Below are 13,958 nucleotides of genomic sequence, written 5' to 3' on the forward strand. Positions count from 1 at the left end.
TATACAAATTAAATAAATAATATATAAAGTTATAATATATGAAATTGTTCGATTACGATTATAAGTTTTAATATATATACAAATGATATAGGTTCGTGAATCCAAGGCCAACCCTATATTTGTTCAATGACGTCATATGTATTTTTACTACAAAATACAGTATGGTGAGTTTCATTACTCCCTTTTTAAATGCTTTTGCAATATATATTTTTGGGAATGAGAATAAATGCGCTGCTTTTATAACTGCTTTACGAAATAGACACAAGTAATCGAAACTACATTATATGGTTGAATGATCGAAGCCGAATATGCCTCTTTTTGCTTGGTAACCTAAGAATTAGTGAACCGATCTACTAATTGACGCGAATCCTAAAGATAGATCTATTGGGCCTAACGAACCCCATCCAAAGTACCGGATGCTTTAGTACTTCGATGTTGTTTTTATCATGTCTGAAGGATTTCCCGGAATTATAGGGGATATTCTTATATGCATCTTGTTAATGTCGGTTACCAGGTGTTCACCATATGAATGATTTTTGTCTCTATGCATGGGACGTATATTTATGAGAACTGGAAATGAAATTCTTGTGGTCTATTAAAATGATGGAAATGATTATTTATGTTAAACTAATGAACTCACCAACATTTTGGTTGACACTTTAAAGCATGTTTATTCTCAGGTATGAAAGAAATCTTCTGCTGTGCATTTGCTCATTTTAGATTTATTACTTGGAGTCATTCATGACATATTTCGAAAGACGTTGCATTCGAGTCGTTGATTTCATCAAGATTATTATTAAGTCAATTATAGTTGGATATATTATGAAATGGTATGCATGCCGTCAACATTCGATGTAATGAAAGTTTGTCTTTTAAAAACGAATGCAATGTTTGTAAAATGTATTATATAGAGGTCAAGTACCTCGCGATGTAACCAAATGTTATTGTATTCGTTCTTATGGATTAGGACGGGTCTTTACAATAAACATCACCCGAACATGATAAACATCACCCGAACACGATAACTTCAGCTCATTTGTTTTGATCTTCTTTGCACCCAACATGAACAAGTTAATTATTAAAAGTACGACAACATGAAGAAGATGCAACCAAGTTTAATCCCCTCACTCTATCATACTACAGCATAGGGCAAACGACCCAAAAAAGTAACCTAAATTACCAATAAAGGTAATAATGACATTTCTGGATGCCTAAAAAGCTAACATGTTTTTCAATTTTACCAAAAAAAGGATTACAATTTAAAATGTGAAATTGAGTTAATATTATTTAGTTGACAGCCATGTCATTGCCACGTAGACGCCACGTCATCATTACAACAACAGCAATACCCAATCCCGCATATGCGAGGCATGGAGAGGTGAAATGTAGACAATCCTTCCTCTACCCTGAAATAAAAGAGAAGTTGTTTCTCTAACCACGAGTCGAGAAAAAATTCTCCACCCAAAGGAAGAAAAAGTTATCCCTCTCTCTACTCCAAGGTAGAGAGATTGCTTCCGTGAGGTTCTCCGGCCAAAAAAATAAAATAAATAAAATAATTTAATCGCCATGAAAATGGTAGAATCAAATTTCCATGGGTTTTAAAGCCTGCCTGAAAATCAATTTAGGCTCTACCTCGAGGTAGTGAAGTCGTCAATAAGTCGACACTTGTAATTGCCTCAAATAACATAGCCGAAAGACACTGAAAACAGAACCCGAAAGGCATGCCATGTCATCTTTCTTTTTCACAATTATAAACATTACATTACCTTTATTGGTAATTTTAGTATCTTATGTTATCTTTTTGGGCTCTTTGACCACTAAGCATTCATACTTCTCTAATATTGATTACAAGCCTCTCATTGGATTTAGTGTGATTTAAGTGAATGTACGTTATAATTACTAACTATGCTAGAAATATTTGCTTGATTTGCTAGTATATGGATTGCCCAAACCAAAATTGTGATTAATCTCACAATAACTTGAATCAGACTCGTAATTCACAATGTACTCGTAATTCACACTGAAATCTAGACTCGTAATTCACACCTAAATGTAGACTCGTATTCACACTAAATTTCAATTTAGATCCAATAAGAGGATTTCAATCAAAATTATGAATGTATGTACGGTTAGTAGTCAAAGAGACGAAAAATGTAACATAAAATACCAAAATATTCAATCAAGGTAAGGTAAGTTTTATAAACTCCAACAAAGTTGACGTGAAGTCTACAGAGCGATAATGTGTGTCGGTTGGACAATATTACCTTAATTTCACACATTTTAAATGTATCTTTTTTGAGCAAAAACTGAAGAACACATTATCCTTTTGGGCATCCATAAGATACATATTTACTTCATTGATAACTAGTTAATAGACCCGTGAAATCACGGGGTTGTTAAAAGATAGTTATACAATTATTTGATAATTTTCAGATTCTTACAAACAAATAATTTTCTGATTACAGAGTTAATTGCAACCAAGTTGAATAGTCGAAAGCTAAGTCAGTTTATATGACCTGCCCATTAATAACTTCGTTACATGAACTCACTCATTAATAAAAATTAGTACTGAATTTACTAGGTACCCACTAAAATAAAGTATAAAATACAAAGACTAACAAAAAAATAACAATCTAACTTAGATCACATATGTGCATCAAAATGAAAAAAACAATATATAAGAGACTGAGCAAAATCTACAACTCCCTCCAAATATTTGTTGCTCCATATAATTATAATTATTCAACTAAGATGTCAAATTAATCCTCTTATGTTCTTCAGTTAGTAAAGCATTTATAATTGACGCATGATTTCTTCAATTTCTTGAACTTTATACCATTCCTTCACTTGATTATTCATGATATATCTCCTTTACACAGTGTGTACAGTTCGATAAGGGGTCAAACATGTACAAAGAGTGGAATGCAGGAAGGAATAAACCTTTGGAACAATCTAACGTTATAGCTGTGCACCAACTTTTAAAACCATCTAACTTTATTTATAGAGATAAAGTACTCGCTTACCTTGTGCAGGAAATGTGTATGCTATTTGATCACCTACAACAACAGAAACGAAAAAAAATACAATAAAAATGAAAGTAAAAAAATGCAATTAGCATAAGATAAAAAAAACACTAAACTAACAATGTTGTTAATTTCTCTACCCTAGAAACTAAAATGTGTTGGTTTCTAAGATACATCTTGGCAGCACAAAAATCAAGCTTCTTGTAAGGTTTCATTTTATAACCGTATTTCGCAACCTTAATAACAAAATTCTGCGTTCGATTAAAAATTTATGACAAGTGATTTAGGGTTATGAAATTATAAGCCCATACTAATTGCAGCCATACCAATGGCCTCAACAATTCAGCTTCTTCAGATTCCATTTCATTCAAAACATAAAAATTATTATATAAAGGTTATTCAAGACTATAGTACTTTAGTGAATCTGCAACTATATATAAACAAAAAATTCAATACAACCCATCAATTTTAAAATTGCATTTCCAAATGATATAGCAATAGCAATATCAATAATTACATAAGAATAAGAACTTTATACCTTAGGTACAATAATTGAAATTGCTTGATGCAATGTGTTTTGCTTTTGATTCCAACATGTTGAGCAACCTCCTTCTCGTTTTTTAGCCCATAGGAACACAAAAAGATGAGGCAAATTAAACACAAAAATAAAAACTCTAAAGTAAGTAAAGCAACACCATAACTACATAAAAGAATTATAGTAATCATAATAAAAGGTAAAAAAATTTTGGATAAAAGAATTAGAACCTCGAACGCCCTTTGCCACTTGCCCTTAGAATATATCTTAGCCATTTACCTGAATTTTTTCAATCAATCTAGTCATTTCATTTTTATTTTTAGCCAGTATTCATATAAAGATGGAAACTCACCTTTCGATAAGTGTGTTCCAGAGGAGTAATCAGTTGTCATAACAATGAAAACCTATAACTTTAACGTCACGACTTCTCGAGAACCTGAATAATATAACAAACTTTAAGCATCATTTGAAACATGCGACAACATTCAAATAATTCATTAATTTTATACCAAAACATGTAAGAAAATTATTTGCATTACCTGTAGATATAGAACGTATTCAATAGAATTGCACGTTTTCCTCCACATTCTGAAGCAAAAATTTAAAGTAACATTGTGTCTCCTATCAATTCATCATAATGAATCCCATATGAATCCTGTATTTTATATTAGTTTAAAATCAAAAAACTACCAGTTGATAAACAAAAATTTAGACACTAAACAAATGAATAACAAATGAGCATTAAGATCCTTGTTGAAAAGATCTTCACAATACATCAAAAGAAAACTAATAATAGCAAATTAGTATACAAAAAATTAGTTTGGATTTGAGTTACCTTGTTGAAAATATAAATTCCAAGAGAAGACGTTGATGAATGGTTTTGATTTTTGAATCTAACTGGGAAAAGATCTTCACAATTACTCCGTATTTAGTAGCTCGAAGAGTGAATTACATCTCTATGATTAGCTTATTCATCGAATCTGCAGAGGTAAAAAAAACCCTAGAAATACAAATGATTGATTTACTTGAAAAGTTATATGAAAAGGCAAAGAAATAAAAGAAGATGATAATAGGCGTGATATTTCAATTTTTACAGTATTTGATAACCCTCCAATCTTCGTCGCCTGATTTTTATGCAATCAATCATTCAATTGATTTTATGGAAGCCATCGATCGCCATTCAACTATCTAGGGTTTTATTGTAGTTGTAAAAGGATCGGGAAAAATTGAAATATCACGGGTGTTTTTTAATTAATAATTAACCCTAAACACGGGTGTTTTTTTAATATATTTTTAATTATTATTAATTAAGTTAATGACATCATCAACGTGCTCTCAAATTTTTTTTTTTCTTTTTGACTTTCTTTACAAAAAAGAATAGTCTCATTTATGACATCATCATTTTAGAATTTTAATAGAAACTATAGATATATAGATAGATAGATAGATAGATTTATTTAACTTACATCCCTACGGCCATTTGACCTACTACATATCGATACTTTTTAAAATTCATAGTTTCCTACATACAATTCAATTAAATTATTGAAAACTTAATAATCATCCAACAAAATTCCTTATACAAACTGACTCGAGCTAACAACCCCACCACAATCTTGAAAAGTTAATTCAAATGCTTAGAAACCCTACCTAAAAGGGGCAAATTCCATAAAAAGGTAACAGATTTTACTTGTTTTCCTATTTTCGGTAATCTATTTTTATTCGGATATAAAAAATGAGTCTTTTTCAAAAGTCATTCAAAAAGAAGGGTATCGTTAACTTTCCCTGTTAAGTTGTATCATGTGCGATACATGTGAGGGTATTTTCATCCTTTTATCATTCTACTCCATTTTCCTCTTTCTTTTTAAATAGACGAGACTAATAAAAAGACGAAAGTACTCTCGACACATGATACAACTTAACATTGAAAATTAACGACACCCCTTTTTTTGATTAATTTTTGAAATAGACTCCTTTTTTATATCCAAATGAAATAGATTATCGAAAATAGGAAAACATGTAAAATAAGTTACATTTTTATGGAATTTGCCATATTTGTTATTACAACTAACCCACTTGGAAAGTCCCAATAAAGATCAAACCTTTTTAGCATCAATCCCAATTTCCCAACATTAGATTCTTAACCCACTAAAAATTCTGCAAAATCCTGAAGTTCTAATTCATTTTTAATCCACCACTTACGTATTCTTAAATAAAGGTAACATCAGATAAGATATTGAGTAATAGGTTGTTTTAACTAAAAGAATGGAACTTTTATTTAGGATTGATATTGATATTGTATACCAGAAATGTTAAACTTGATAGAGAATAAAGAGAATAGAGGACTGACTGTTGGGTTTATTTATGTTTCTATTTATGAGGAAGCCCAAGCCCAAAAAAATAGGCCCAAGATGAAGTTTGACCTGGTCAACATCTGGGGGCATTAATATCTCGATTGTTTGCAGCTGTATTTATCAAGAGAGATTAGAGAGATAGATCAAGAAAAAGAGTGAAACCCCATTTCCGTCTACAGTGACAGCAGGTCAGTAAATCGACGATCCCCGGAGATCCGACCGTTGAATCTTCTTCATTTTTGGGCTGTGTCTTCCTGACATCAGTGCCAACATTTTCAACTGTTGACTTTGTCTAAAGAGGTCTGTAGGTCGTGAATTTGCTGCTGGAACATAGGGCAGTTTATTGGTAGTGTTGTTCATCTTTTGTCTTTAATTTCTTCATATACTTGTTGATTATTGTTGTTCAAGAGTATGATGATGTTGTATACCTCTAGTTGATCTAGAGAATGATTATTGTATTTCTCTCCTTGTTGATGATAGTGAAGTTTAAGTGGCTTACGAGTCCCGTGGTTTTTACTTTCGATTTTGAGAGGTTTTCCACGTAAAAAGTCTCGTGTGTATTGTGTGTGCTTATTTATTTCGTATTTGCTGATTTGGGACAGAATTGGGGCTGATTTGTGGTGATTGTGGTATACCTTATTTGTTAGTTTCCTCACGGGTTCATACGGGTCGGGAAATGTTTGTCAAATGGATGTTAGTTTCCGCTTTGTAAATTGGCCATTGTGATTTATTTTCCCATCAAATTGGTATCTAGAGCTTAAGGTTATTTGATTGACTTGTGTGAAAGATGGAAGTTAATACAAGTAAGATGGTTAGTTTAAATGGTTCAAATTATCATGTTTGGAAAGGTAAAATGGAGGATCTTCTTTATGTGAAAGATTATTATTTACCTGTTTTTACTGAGAGTATGCCTGAGGGTAAGTTTGAATCTCAATGGAAAATTTTGCATAGACGGGTATGTGGGTATATTCGGCAGTGGGTTGATGATAATGTAGTGAACCATATTACTGGGGAGACTGATGCTAAAGCCTTATGGAAAAAGCTTGAACAGTTATATGAACGAAAGACTGAGAATAACAAGTTGTTCTTAATTAAACAGTTGATGGGTTTAAAGTATCATGATGGGACTCCTATTACAGATCACCTAAATGCATATCAGGGTATTATTAATCAACTTGCAGGATTGGGTATCAAGTTTGAGGATGAGGTTCAAGGTCTCTGGTTACTTGGTACGTTACCGGTGTAACATCCCGTCTTTTTCCGTTTACTTTCCGTTATACTATTTTAAAGTCCGTTATATAATTATAACATCCTCCGTTAATACGCGTTTTAAATTATCTCGTTTAGGTAATTCACGCACCCGATTCAAACTTGAGGGACTAAACTCGCCAAGATGCCAAACATTTGACTAGGTCAAATGGTCAAGCCTTTCTCATCCATTCATTCTTCACCTCCCTCTCTAATACTTCCATTCTTTTTCTCTCAAGCAACCAAACAAAGAATCATCATCTATTTTGAATCTAGCAAGCATCAACTAAAACAAATTATATATTTGGAATCCTTGCATCTTCCTCTTCGATTCCATACCGATTACATCTCATTTGGGTAACTTTCTAAAAACACTAGATTTTGTGTTCTTGAGAATTTTGACTTATAAAAGTGTTAATTAGTGTCTATGGCTCAAGTCTAACATGAATATGTGATTTATATGTTCGATCTTGTTATTTTAAGTAACTAGCATGAACTTGAAAGTTGGTATGTTTGATTTTGTGATTTGGTTGTTTAAATGTTGTTAAATATTAAAAGTTCATGTATTAAATGTATTACTAGCATCACTAGCTTCATTTTGATGTGTAGGTTGATTAAGGAAACTTCATTAACATGATTATTGTTTTGGTGATTTGAGTTAGGGTTTGATAGGCTTGATTATGAACTTTGATGCATTAAATGCTATGAAATGTTGTTGATTAGTGTTTAGTTGCAATGTGTGTTTAATTACCTTCGAAACGGCATATCATACATGTAAATTGGTTGCCCGAATCATGAAACACATTTAATGGACTTGAATGTAATAAATGGTGAATATTTAATGCGATTTTGGTTGTTGTAAATGTTGAATTGATTGATGAAATGTGCTTAGTTGCGTTCTTTGTAAAAATACCTTTCCGATGATATAAGATACATGTTTTGATTGTTTACGGATCATAAATTGTGATTGTTTGAAGTTAGGTTCGTGCACTTGTGTAATTTCAGCAAGCAGACCTGTGCACTGATTTGGACGCCGTCCCGGCCTTCACATATGGACGCCATCCAGTCAATCTGGACGCCGTCCAGATGAACTGCCAGGTTCTGATTCGGTTGGTCATTTACCATTTAATTCTAACTATGCTACGCACCTCCGATTCACATGTAACTTGTTCTAACATGCTTATATATGATTAAAAACCTCAGAAAAATAATTCAGAACCCAACCCGAATGTGTTGACTTTTTTGTTGACTTTGACCCGACCAAAGTTGACTTTTGATCAAACTTAACCAATTACTTATGCAATCATTCTAACTTGCTCTTATACTTGTATCTTGCATGAAACTTGACAAGTTTGATTCACATGCTAATTAATTGAGTCGTAATGAGCCATAGGACTAATTGAACAACTATGACCAATCGTGTTTACCGTTATTGATACAACCTACTTGTTTTGGTCAAGACTAGCAATTGTCCTTACACACGTTTACTTGTGAAGTACTTTATTACTCGTGCACTCAAGGTGATATCATAGTCCCACTTTTACTCTTTTAAACTTACATTTGGGATGAGAAAAACATAAACGTTTCGATTAACAAAGTGAACACAAGTACGAAAACAAACATTCTACGTATGAGTTAGAACAAAATCCTCAATTCGATTATCATTAGTTACACTTGCCGGGTGTAAGCGAGAACTTATGTTGTATGGCCATATGGGTTTGACAAACGCTCATTCGGACGGTTCGCTACCGTTATGCGGATGAAACATATTTTCGAGAAACAGTGTATGTTCTAACACTATTTGTGATGGGGTAACGTTAGTTAAGCATTGATAATTGGGTGCTCGTGATAACTACTTTTAGAATGTTCTTACTATTACTTCAACGTTAAAAATCTTGTGGTTCAACTTACTTACGTACTCACTTACTAAACCTATGATTTCACCAACGTTTTCGTTGATAGATTTTCTATGTTTTTCTCAGGTCCTTGAACGATATGTGTTACATGCTTCCGCTCACTATTTTGATACTTGCTTGGATGTCGAGTATACATGCATATATGGAGCATCTTTTGACATTACATTTTAAACTGTGTCGCATAGGTTTCATTTGTACGTAAAACGTTGTAACGTCACTAGTTGTTGAACTACTTTTGTAAACTTGGAACATCTTTACATTTGAAATGAATGTGACATATTTTGGTCAACGTCATTTTAAAGACTTATGATCACGTAATGGGACCCAAGTAGACGGCGCCGTCAATGACGATTTTGTCGGGTCGCTACAGATGGTATCAGAGCATTGGTTGTAGGGATTTAGAGTTCATTGGTGTCAACCCCGAGTCATAGGGTACATTAGTGAGTCTAGACTACAACCGGCATATAGACTTGAAGTAGGAATTACTTGACTACTTGTGCATTTATACTCGAACTCTTCTATTCATATCCAACTCTTATTCCCTCTTAGTCTCACGTTGTTTAATTTGATTAACACGCCACCTTGACTGTAACGTCCCAACTTTTTCGACTTGCTTTTGTGCCTTGTGTTTTAGCGAAACTGCGTATTTGTGCGTATTGTGCTACTTTATACTCTGGAATCTTTATACACATGGCTTACTTTCATTTATGTGTTAAAACGTGTCTTTAAGTACGTAGGTTACTTAACTTGATCACCGGAAACCTTTATGACCGTTAGTGTCACTTGACGTTACGAATAAACTGCGTACTGCGTACACGTTTAACTTTTGTTGTAATCGGAATATTATGACTATTAAATCTTAATTATTATTTCATAATAATAATTACTTGGGTTTTTGGATTCTTAATTACGCGTAGTAATTTACTTATGCTTACTAGTTAGTCTTGTTGTACTTTCTACCTTGTTGGGCCTTAGCCCACCCTACACTAGTTAGTGGACTATTTAATTAGCCCAATTATTAATAGCTAGTGACCCATTAATATGTAAGACAAATGCCCATTTATTAGAGGGAACATGCTAGCATTTATGTCAAGTATTATCCTTAATGTTGCATGGGATCCTAACATAAGCACCAACTTTAAACAACCATTAATCAAAAAGCAAAAGTTGGTCTCCCTTGTCCCCCTTGAAAATCACGGCCAACCCACCCCTCCCACACCCTCATTCATCTATAAATACAAGCCTCATTCCATCCATTTTACACTTGCTTTCATTTGTAATTCACACACTCACTCTCTAATTCTCTCTCTAGTTCTTTCTCTCTCTAAAAAGTGTAAGTATTTTGAATTTCTCTTCTTCTTCTTCTCCTTCTCATCATCACGAATTCATCATCATCATCATGGGTCTAGTTTTTTAGCTTTTGATCTTGATTACATCTTGTAGATTCAAACATGGATTTGAGTCCTTCAAGAACATGGAAGATTCAAGCTTTCTAGCTTTGAATCTTCACCTACTTTGTAGATCTATGTCTTTTAACTTTAAACTTGTTATTTTGTTATAAAGATTCAAACTTGTGTTTGTAATCTTCATGTAACTTAAAGATCCAAGCTTTCTGCTTCAAGATCTTTAAGAACAACCAAGATGCAAGCTTTCTAGCCTGAATCTTCATATCTTTTGTTGGATCTAAGTTTCCTAACTTATGATCTCATTATTTTGTTATAAAGATCAAAACTTGTGTTTATGGTCTTCATATAACTTAAAGATCTAAGCTTTATGCTTCAAGTTCTTTAAAGAACACTAAAGGTTCAAGCTTTCTAGCTTTGTGACCTTGTAACTTGTGTGAAAGGGATCCAAGCTCTCTAGCTTAGAGTTCCATCACTTCATTTGACTTAGATTATGTTCATATTTGCTTGATTGAAGTAAAGTTTGTAGCTTTAGTTGTAAATGTAACTTGTAATTGTGTTAAGACTAAGGATATGATGTAACCTTGGTTCATCATCCATCTAAGACTCTTAAATGAGTTGTGTTCTTACTTGGTCTTAACCTATTGTGTGTTGATGGTAGAATCTTGGTCAAGGTGATGCTAACCCATCAACGAGTTGTACACTTGAAGCTACAAGCATCAAGGATGAGAACCGTGATGAGCATCGAGCACTAAGAACCCCACCGGTGCACCTTTCTTACTATTTTCGGGATCTTATCAGACCACCTGGGCTATAGGAAAGTTGATTTTAAGTTAGTTCGGTTTGAGTAGATGATTTTCCGTTTAGACCTCGTCTTAATCCGAGTTATAGTTTAGGATTTATGGCCTTCCGAATGTCACTACACCCTATTAACGTTGTGCTGAAATTTCTGACCTACTTGCACTTAAACCATTGTCACGGTCAAACGTAGACGAGTTAGGTTTTGAAAATTGGTCAACGGTTAGGGGACTCATATAGGGAACCATAGCCACTGACTACGCGTCTTTTCGATTTACGTAGAGGTCGTAGCAGTTGACCGAAGTCAGCCTATTGTTTCGATCTCTATTCTTGTCAAACTTACTTAGCTTTTATGATGATGAACGATGATGATGATGACACTTAAACTTATTTTATGCACTATTAGAACTTATGAGGATAACATACTGACCTAGTAACCTTTGACTTAGGTTGACGACCTTTTGGACCGACTTCCTACTTGCGTACTTTCATTATCGACTTTACCAGTCTCATCACTGTGAGTTATAGCATTCCTTTTTTACTTTAATTATTTTGGGACTGAGAATACATGCGCTTTTTACTTTTTACATACTAGGCACGAGTACTTAAACTTTATATATTTGTGGGTTATACAACGACATAAACTTTCCCCTTAACTCGGTAACGTTTAGTCATTGGTTTTTGAACCGGTGAACGCGAATCTTAGATATGGATCCATAGGGTTTGATATCCCCACTCGGGCTAGTCGCGCTAGTATTTAACGGGTGTTTAATACTTCGTAAACATACGCACTCGCCAAGTGTACTTTTAGGGGGTTATAAACGTTAAGTTAGTTACCAAGTGCCCACGGTTAAACATATACTTTTCATACTGTTTTGGAACGCTGAAATCTCGTGGCCTACCTTACATTTCTGTTACAACTTAAACTATAGCTCACCAACATTATTGTTGACGTTTTTAAGCATGTTTTCTCAGGTGCTTAGAGGTTTGTTGCTTCTTGCTTCCGCTGTTTAGACTTGCTGTCTTGGTGTTTAGACTTGCTGTTAAGGACCTGATGTGCTAGAATTCCGCTGCATTACTTAGAGACGTCTCAATCATAGAACTTTTCTTTTGCATTCGTAGTTTATGTTATTTTCAGATAATGACTTTGTCACGACCTTTGTGTCACATTATCTTTTGTAAACGCTATGTCTTTTATGAATGCAAAAACTGGTTTTCAAATAGCATGTAGTACTTGACCGTGTAAAGATCCTGTTGTTGACGAATCATACACGATGGTTTTGTACGGGGCGTCACATTTGGTATCAGAGCATTGGTTGTAGGGAATTAGATTGCATTAGTGAGTCTAGATCGGACCAAGTAGGATTCACTAATAGGACTAATCTACAACTTGCTAGTTTACTTGTTTCCGCGAAACTTACTGCATGCTGCTGCTTACTTTTACTGCTATATGCTGTATACTATTACTTGCTTTCACTACTGCATGCTATTATCTGCTTTCGATTGCATGATACTTGTCGTTATTGCCATGCTATTTACTGCTATAGATGATCTAGACTGTCGTAGTAATTTTGCCTAATACGTGCTTGCTTTATGACTTACTGACATGGAAAAAGTCATTTTTCCCTATTCAGATGTCGGATGTCCCGCCCGTTATCATTTTGGAGAGCGACTCAGACTCACCCTCCACCTCGCCTGCCATTGTTTCCGTTTCGCAGATCCCGTCGTTGACACACTCCAGTGACTCTGGCGCTTCGTCCTCTGGAGCCAGTGGCCATGCACCCGACCCAGTGATCACCTCAGATGGATACGAGGATCCACCGGAGATTCCAGCTCCACTCATCCCAGGACCCTCAGAGCCACAGCACCATTCTGGTGGTGTTGTGATTCCCGGGGAATACGGGGACGTTCCGTTTCGTAATGAGCATAACCATTGGTGCAAACGCCTTCCTGATGGTCGTGTCGTGCCGATTCCTCCTTTCAGATATCGGATTATGACTACCGGCCGAGCAGAGCCACCTCCAGCTGTTTTCGACGACTCATCATCCGACGACTCATCCTCTGATGACTCCAGTGATGAGGATTCCAACGAGGACCCTGAGGAGGCACCCGTGCAGCCACCCTCTACCCCGCCGAAGAAGCGGTATCGCTTCGATGGTACCTTTATTCCAGGGGTTAACGGAGGTAGGTCGTTCATTAGTGCGCATGGACTAAGGACTAGGGTCACCGCCCGCAAGCGGGTTGTGCCGTATCCTGCCGATCCATTTGTGCGTAAGGCTTACCGTTACGAACCATCTCCTTCTGGCGTTAGACCATCTGCACCACCTGCACCACCTGTACCGACTGCACCGCCTGCCCCACCATCTCCCTCCATCGAGGAACTGACTAGGGAAGTGGAGATCCTCCGTGTTCGGGTAACTGAGCTCAAGGACCAGATGTCCCACGTAATGGACATCCTTTACCCACCATCACCATAGGGCATTGTAGTAGATTTCATTATGTAATCTCGTTTGTAGTTTCATGTTTTACTCATGTATTGTACGAACTTATGCGGATGTATGCAACTTATTATTAATGAATGGAACTTAGTGTTGTTTACTTTTTGTACAATGTTCTAATTACGTTACTGTATGTTGATTCTGTGGTATCTGTATCTAGTTGCATTACTTAGTTATCGTGTG

At 35.1% G+C, this 13,958-nt stretch overlaps 1 long non-coding RNA gene across 2 annotated transcripts; it reads right to left on the reverse strand.

Annotated features, from left to right (window-relative positions):
- Nucleotides 1-2,554: 2,554 nt before the first annotated feature.
- Nucleotides 2,555-4,302, reverse strand: LOC139896354 (uncharacterized). Of its 2 annotated transcripts, XR_011776218.1 has the most exons (5): nucleotides 4,098-4,302; nucleotides 3,911-3,994; nucleotides 3,789-3,837; nucleotides 3,562-3,632; nucleotides 2,555-3,056 (listed from the first exon to the last, which is right to left on the reverse strand). It is a non-coding gene; the product is annotated as an uncharacterized lncRNA (long non-coding RNA). The 2 variants fall into 2 exon arrangements; XR_011776217.1 differs by having other exon boundaries at nucleotides 3,562-3,837.
- Nucleotides 4,303-13,958: the final 9,656 nt, after the last annotated feature.

The sequence above is a fragment of the Rutidosis leptorrhynchoides genome, chromosome 3, assembly GCF_046630445.1.
Source record: "Rutidosis leptorrhynchoides isolate AG116_Rl617_1_P2 chromosome 3, CSIRO_AGI_Rlap_v1, whole genome shotgun sequence".
Lineage (NCBI taxonomy): Eukaryota > Viridiplantae > Streptophyta > Magnoliopsida > Asterales > Asteraceae > Rutidosis > Rutidosis leptorrhynchoides.